The sequence below is a fragment of the Girardinichthys multiradiatus genome, chromosome 12 (assembly GCF_021462225.1).
Source record: "Girardinichthys multiradiatus isolate DD_20200921_A chromosome 12, DD_fGirMul_XY1, whole genome shotgun sequence".
In the NCBI taxonomy this organism is placed as follows: domain Eukaryota; kingdom Metazoa; phylum Chordata; class Actinopteri; order Cyprinodontiformes; family Goodeidae; genus Girardinichthys; species Girardinichthys multiradiatus.
The window spans coordinates 50,841,392-50,849,213 of record NC_061805.1 but is presented as its reverse complement, the minus strand read 5'-3'; the positions used below and the strand labels follow the sequence as shown (position 1 = coordinate 50,849,213).

Here is a 7,822-nt window from a genome sequence, read left to right as displayed (position 1 = left end):
ATCCTGAGACAGGGAATGAATTCAGTGTGAAAAAACCTCTTACCAATAATTCGGTCTTGGCGTTTACACTTTATAACTGATGCAGAATCACTCTGGACTGCAAGGAAACACTGAACAAGTTTTAAATAAAATTTTAAAAATGGTTGTACATACATTCTGATTCTGGTTCTGATTCTGAAAATGAATCGATGTAGATTTCTGTGTTTTCTAACTCAGAGGAGAGGAGGAGAAAGAGAGCTCTGTTTGGGTTTTACGGCCCAGGATTCTACTGCTATGACAGGTCTTACACTATGACACTGAATTAAAGTGACTTCTAACTCATGAGGAAATTACAGTTAAGGTCTGATGATTTTATTAATGCATTTAAATGTAAGCACTGTAGATATTTACACGAGTTGCTGGGTTCAAATGTTTTGTTTGCAAATGCAGATTGCTCCTGTTTATGTCAAGTTGACAGAAAATATGAAAAGGATAAACTTGCAGATGAATGAAACAGCTGACTGGGAAAACTCCTCCAACGGATCAGGGTCCCTAAAAAAGCTTCTACCGCCCTACTAGGGCTGTTTCCCGTGACAGTTTTTTACCCTGATGGTCTGATTTGACCCTGGTTTATGAAGATCCATTTTAAACATTCTTATATGTCTCAATGTGATCTAATCCTTTCTGCATGAACGTATGATGATGATAGACAATTATGACCTGTGACAGGAGTCTTTTCCCTCACCTTGTGGTGCAGCTTCTGCAGGGATTTACCCTGAAGCAGGAAATCTAGTTGTAAACACAAGTGGAGGAGGTATTTCCTTGGGGCTAGAGGGAATCTGCATGCATCTAAAAATAATTTTAGCTACCACTAATAACGTTTCCATGGGTGGGCGGGTCAAAGAGGCCAGAGGCAAGGTGACAACACCTTCTCTGTCTGTATTTAAACAGAAAGGGAGCCAAAAGTAGAACTAGACTGGTGATGGAAAGATATAGGAAAGAGGAAATAGTTGGTTATGCTGTTTGAAAAGTTAAATTTAGGTATCTATGTATGTATGTATCTAGGTATGTATGATACTGAACCGGCTCAAGCTAACAGATAGGGACATACCTGAGGTCTCACCAAAACTGAAGCAACAAAGAGTTTAGATTAATATTTTCTGACAGGGTCAAGACAGAGAGAGGGAAATAGAAAACAAACAGCTGCAGATCAGATGCAGATCAGATGCAAAAGTGACTTGAGGAAAAGATAAACATGCTGTGCTTCAGGTGACAGCATCGACAGCATCAGAAAAGAAGCTGCAACAAATAGGAGGCTGGTGACTGAGAATCAGAACAGTCCAAGCATGCATTCCTCCTCTTCCCGCTGTGAGCTGGTCCCTGTGGGCCTGGGGCCTCTGGAAGCATTCGGTACTCTTTCTGCCCCTCGTCCGTCTTCAACTCGATCTCGCCGTTCCCGTGGGGTCCTGTACCCTCCGTCCCAGAGGCGGAGGCCCCTTCGAAGGGAACCTTCAGATCTGGCATGCCGCTGGCTCCTGCTCTTGTCTCTGCTCGTCTTCCTGCAGATCTGCAGCGAGGAGACACACACCTGCGCAAGTGAGTTGCTGCACACACTGACACAACCTTTTACATTTAGCTTTATTACATGGCAGATCAATCTTTTGCTCATTTGTGAAGTATACATCTAATTTACATGTCAGGTGATTTCAAACAACAAAAACAACATTCAATCTAACATTCTGACAGAACAACTGCATTCAACCTATTATTGCAGTTCACATTCAAGCATTGATTGCTCATTTTATTATCCACAAACGTTTTAGTCAATGTAGAGAGCCATAAGTGTGCAAAAACCTTAAAAAGACCACTCAAGCCCTGAGGGAGACAGTGCAAATCGGGAGTATGTTCACACCCATATACACAGTTAAATGGAGTTTCCTCTAAACTAGCTAAAGGAAAACAACCATTTGTTTCTTCTAGAAATCCAGTTTATTCAGATTTTACAATAGTGCATCAATCATTATCAAGTACTTCCACTTAAGAAACTCTGACATTCAGCTTTGGGGAGAAAATATTCTGGACTTGTTGATTTTCTGCCATCTGTGGTTTAGTTTGAGAAACTAGCTTTGTGGTGTTGCAGAGCTGCAGGACCAATGTACCGGCCCAGAGACATGCTGTCCTCGGGAGGGTGATGGAAGTCTGGGTGAAGCAAACAGATGCTCAGATAAGGACTCCTGGAGGCCTTGGGCAGTGGACAGAACTACAGAACATCAATTGCAATGTGTGGTGGCATGACAGAGCAGAAAGACATCTTCACAGCCAGAAAAAACAGAACTTCATAAAGTCTGATGATGCAGAGGAAATACGCTCAGATCATTTTTATAAAGTGACCATTTTACTGGTTTAAGACAGTGCTGTGTCTGTGTTTACCAAGAGAGCAGTGTTACGTTACAAGTTAACTCTACAGGCAAAACCTTTTCAATAGAGCAAATATCACATTATATGCTGATGATACTGTGTTCAATCTTTCTGTTGCACCACATTTAAACCAGCAGAAATACTTTTGCTTAACATTTCTGCAAACTCTGGAGCAGGTTTCAAGTGTATATTATTTTGTCATCATGTGTGAGAACAGTTTTTATTTCAAACAGATGTGTGTATTTCCTTGTATGGGTACCACATGTATGATTTATTCTGATGCCTAAACAGAATATACATCTCTTTTAATATGCATTTCTGCAGGGAAATATTACTTTTGACACAATATGTATATCAAATTATTGCCAGTTCTTTTTTTTAAATTCTAGTTTCAAGATTCAGCTAAAAAAAAAAAACCATAAGGCTTATTCGTTTGTTCGTTTGTTCGTCGTCTTCCACTTTTTCTGGGACCGGGTCACGGGGGCAGCAGACTCAGCAGAGACGCCCAGACGTCCCTCTCCCCAGACACCTCCTCCAGGGGGAGCCCAAGGTGTTCCCAGGCCAGCCGAGAGACATAGTCCCTCCAGCGTGTCCTGGGCCGTCCCCTGGGCCTCCTCCCGGTGGGACCTGCCTGGAACACCACCCGAGGAAGGTGTCCAGGAGACATCTGGTATAGATGCCCGAGCCACCTCAACTGGCTCCTCTCGATGTGGGGGAGCAGCGGCTCTACTCCGAGCCCCTCCCGGATGGCCGAGCTCCTCACCCTATCTCTAAGGGAGTGCCCGGCCACCCTACGGAGGAAGCTCATTTCAGCCGCTTATATCCAGGATCTCGTTCTTTCGGTCATGACCCAAAGTTCATGGCCATAGGTCAGGGTAAGGCTTATCACCTTTACGAAATGTTTTTGCATGCATTGTTATTTAAATGTACACAGTGAGCCCAGGATATTAAATGTATTCAGCTAACTTTTTTTTTATTATTTATCATTATCCGTATATACTGTATTAGGTTAGGCTTTATTCAAAGTTGCGGAATTTTTGCCATTTTAGCCTTCATATAAATGTTTGAGAGTGTGAATTTATTATCTTCTTTCTTGTTGTTTTTATGGACCCATGTGTGTCTTTAATAAAGTAAATTAACTTACTAATATTTTATACTTAAGCTATTAGTAGACTCCTTCTTTTGAAAGATTTTTATGGTAGTCTGAGCACTGCTGCACAAACTCCTGATAAACAGAAGATGGAGTAATCAGTTGGTGATTCAATCTGCCTGCTCCACCGAAACCCGACAGTGTCTCGTTTGTAGAGAGCCGACCATTGCTCCAAAGGCCAGGAGGCGTTCTGGTATGTGAGGTGTGTATATGTCGGTGCCTGTGTGGGAGTCAGAGGTCTTTGATCTGAAGAAGTTACTCAGAAAGAGGAGGTAATCCCTCGTTCGGCCCACGCAGTACAACAGAACACACACAATGAAGTCGTAAATTATCAGAGGAAGCATGGAGAGCCTCCTGAGTGTCTGTGCATGTCTGGTATGTGAAGCTTGTGTAACATCAGCTGACTGGACCGATACAGTCTGAAACCACAGAATTTGCAAAATTTTTTTTAAAGAAAGGAGGGATCAGAGAGTATCATTTCACAATAAAAGTGAACTCTAATTTAACAAAACAGTGAAGCTCACAATCACATTCCATCCAATCGTTTTTGCTCTCACATAATCTTGTTAATGGTCACAGGGGTGCTGCTATATCTTACCATTGGTTCATAGCAAGAGGTGGAAAACACCCTGGAGATGGATAAGTATGTACACCCGCATTGATAGCTGGACTGGGGGGATCCCATACAGGGAACATGGGAACTCCACACGGAAAATTCTGGATTTGAACCCAGGACCTTCTTGCTGTGAAGCAGCAGCTCTAACCACCTTACAGCCCAAGTTTATCATAAAAGCGTTAAATCTGTTGATGATTTGGGTAAACTTTGGGGTTTCTGACAATAAATTCTGTATAAACGTGAATCTTTCATATTTACATTTAAATAAGAAATTCTTCCTGTGGGTTGTGCTTCTTTTCATTCACCTCAGAGGTTAGGATTTCATCTGGGAAAAACATCAGACTCATTTTAACTGTGTTCCAGTCAGGAAACCAGTGGGATTTTTTACTGGTGCATTCAGTGATCAGGTTAAATAAAGCAGTATAACCTAACGAGAAGGTGTCCGTCTCTATGTTATATCTCTACACCATAAACAAGTGCATATTTAACAGTACTGCAGAGGACTGTTTAGAACCAAAGAACCAAAGAACCAAAAAGAAAATAATGCAGGTTGACAGTCTGGAAGACCACTCCTGACTAAAAGTGTCAGGGTCTGGGAAACTTGTTGCCTGCTGCTTACTGTGCTTACTCACCAAATGGCGCTGGAGCTTCTTGTGGAGGTGTGCAGTAGGTGTCGCTCATCATCAATCAGGTTCTGAGGTTTGAAAGGAGTGAGCAGTCAGTACTTTGAGAACATGGCAGAAAAGGAATAAAACGGAAAAAAACTAAATCATTCAGGCAGTAAAAAAAAAAAAGCACAATCCTAAAAGATAGAGAAAACTGTCAACACTGGAACTAGTTTTTAGTTTTGATCATATTCCAGTCAGGTGAAACATCTAAAGCACACAGAGCAGAGTCACAGAGAGCTGCACTAAGAAAAAAAAAACATTTAAATGATCTGTTGAGCTGGAAATCTGCAAGTTTGTTTACATGAGAATAGATGACCAAACTAATCCTGTCCGTTGGGACTTTATTGCAGATTCAGATGTGTCTGTAGAAAGACTCCCTCTCTCTCTGTTCAACTCATTGCACACACAATGGTTTGCACAATATCCAAGAGAAGCAGCAACAATCATTCATTGCATATTTGTTTTATACAAGGAATGACAAGAGAAAATTACAATTATTGGTTGTAAAACTGAGGAGGGAATCTGTGGGTGGTGCACAGGTTAGCTCCTTATGGTGCTCCTTAGACCTCTCTGCCTCATGTTAACCTCTTCACGCTTCTGCTATGACAAATTCAGATTCAAAAATGATTGTGTGTGTGTTTGTGTGTGTGTGTGTGTGTGTGTGTGTGTGTGTGTGTGTGTGTGTGTGTGTGTGTGTGTGTTATCAGAAAACCTGCTGAGCTCTCACAGGCTGCAGCCTTTAGGGTGATTTGTCTGTGTCAAAGTTCTGTCTGGTATATTTCAGCTGGCTGCTGTTTTGGCCTCTAAACAAGTATTCACACACCCCCTTTAAAAGATATGTTTTTCCACCCTAACAGACCTAAAACAGCAGGATAATTTAGCTTCAAACTTACATATGTAGGCTCAGTCAGATATCAGCAGATATTACAGCAGTGTTGCATTTGCTTCATTTTATTCTCTTACATGGAAAAACTCCAGGCCGGTTTTCAAAACAGCAGCGCTAGCGCCACCATCAGCCCATTTCAGTGTTTACCTACCAAGAGATGGCCGTCAACCTTATGTTCTCAATCATCTAAAAACTGTTTAAACAGTTCCATCATTGTTGAAGAATCAGCTGGTGTCACTAAATGAGGAGGATTCCCTGGAAGCAGTGAAGCTGTGGAGCCGAGCTGAGAGCCGGTGGAACCAGTCCATATTCAGCTGAATATTCCCAACACTAAGAAATTCAGATTCATTTATCATCATGTCCTGAGGGCTGTTTGATGAAGACAGAGACATTATATCACCGCAGAGCGTTGTGACACTATGGTGAACTTGTTTGTCATAGTTTCGAATGTGTTTGATATTCCCAGCTGTGTTTACAGGCAAACGTGCAGATGTGCAGTCTTTCTGTGCCCTGCGAAAGCAAGCATATATGAGATAGTCCAGAACTGTGAGGTGAGAGGAAAGGGATGGCTTCATCATCTTTTACAAATAACAATCTGAAAAAGCTGATATGCATTTGTATTTCCCCTACTTACAATTTTGTAACTACTTTGCAAGTCCAGCAATGAGTAAACAGAGTCCATCTAAGTGGCCTTTAATCTGAAGAATAATGCAGCTGTTCCGTTTCTGGCCTCAGTGGTTTGTTAGAGAGCATCAGTGGAACAGCATCATGAAGACCAGGGAACTCAGCAGACAGGCCAGGGAGAAAGTTCTGGTTCAGTTTAAGATAATATCCCAAGCTTTGAACAACTCAGAGTTCTGTTAAGTCCATCATCTGAACATAGAGAGAGGATGGACTACCTGCAGACCTACCAAGACATGTTTGTCCACCTAAACTGAAAGATTGGGCAAGGAGAGTATTGATCAGAGAAGCACCCAGGAGGCCTGTGGTAACTCTGGGAGAGCTGCAGAAATCCGCAGCTCAGGTGGGGAAATCTATTAACAAGATAGTTATTAGTGGTGCACCCCACACATCTGACCTTTACGTAGGAGTGGCGAGAAGAAAGCCATAAGAGGTCCCATCTGCAGTTTGATAAAACCATGTACAAGACACAACTAACGAATATGTGGAAGAAGGTCCTCTGCACAGATAAGATCAAAACTCAACATATTGGTCAATATTACACTATCCCCACACTCATTACATACACTTAATATATGTGAGAATCTTTTAACTTTAACATACCATAACCAAGGTGAAACATGGTGGGGGCAGCATCATGCTGTGGGGAAGCTGGTCATGATTATGGAGCTAAATTAGAGGCTGCAGGAGACGGGTGGGGGTTCACCATCCAGCAGGACAACCACCCTAAACATACAGCCAGAGATACAGTAGATGTTTAGATCACAGCGTATACATATGGTGGAATTTCCTAACATGACAGAAGAAAATTCAATCAATATTTATTTAGAAATAAATCAAAGTTTCAGTGTCCAAACTAAAACTGGGGTCTGACACATTTACAAACCTGTTTACTTCAGTGGAAATTCCTGTGCATGTTTCTACCGTAGAAGACCGGTGAGTTGAAGGTGGAAAACAAAGCCTAAAGCGTCCTACATCATCAGAAACAGTCTTCTCAGTGAGGGTTAGAGGTTAGCAGGTCAGTCTGTCAGTCTTTCTTGGTCAGCTGCTTTTGACTCCAGTCCAACTGGATCCAGTAGACCATGTAGGAAAAGTATTTGTCCTGTGTCTGTGACATTGACTCAAAGGACTAAGATGTGGTCAACACCACAGGGTGGAGATGTCAGCCAAATGCATGTCAGTTAAACTTGGATCTTCATCTGCAAAGAAAGGTCCAGCAGAAAACATACTGCAGGATGTTACTGGGACCGACTGGGGCGACCCAAAGAACAGAGACCAAGACAGAGACATGAACTTAAATAATTTGTTTCTTCCTGTTTTAAAAGAATCAACCAAGATTCAGTGTGTTAGCCTCAAAACAAAGGAACTGGGTCAATTCTGTATTCTGAACCAGAATCTTTTATGATAAACATAGATAACAGAAC

At 41.9% G+C, this 7,822-nt stretch overlaps 1 long non-coding RNA gene across 1 annotated transcript; it reads right to left on the bottom strand.

Moving 5' to 3' along the window:
* Positions 1 to 335: 335 nt before the first annotated feature.
* Positions 336 to 5,463, bottom strand: LOC124878219. Its single transcript, XR_007040683.1, has 2 exons — positions 4,796 to 5,463; positions 336 to 1,546 (listed from the first exon to the last, which is right to left on the bottom strand). It is a non-coding gene; the product is annotated as an uncharacterized LOC124878219 (long non-coding RNA).
* Positions 5,464 to 7,822: the final 2,359 nt, after the last annotated feature.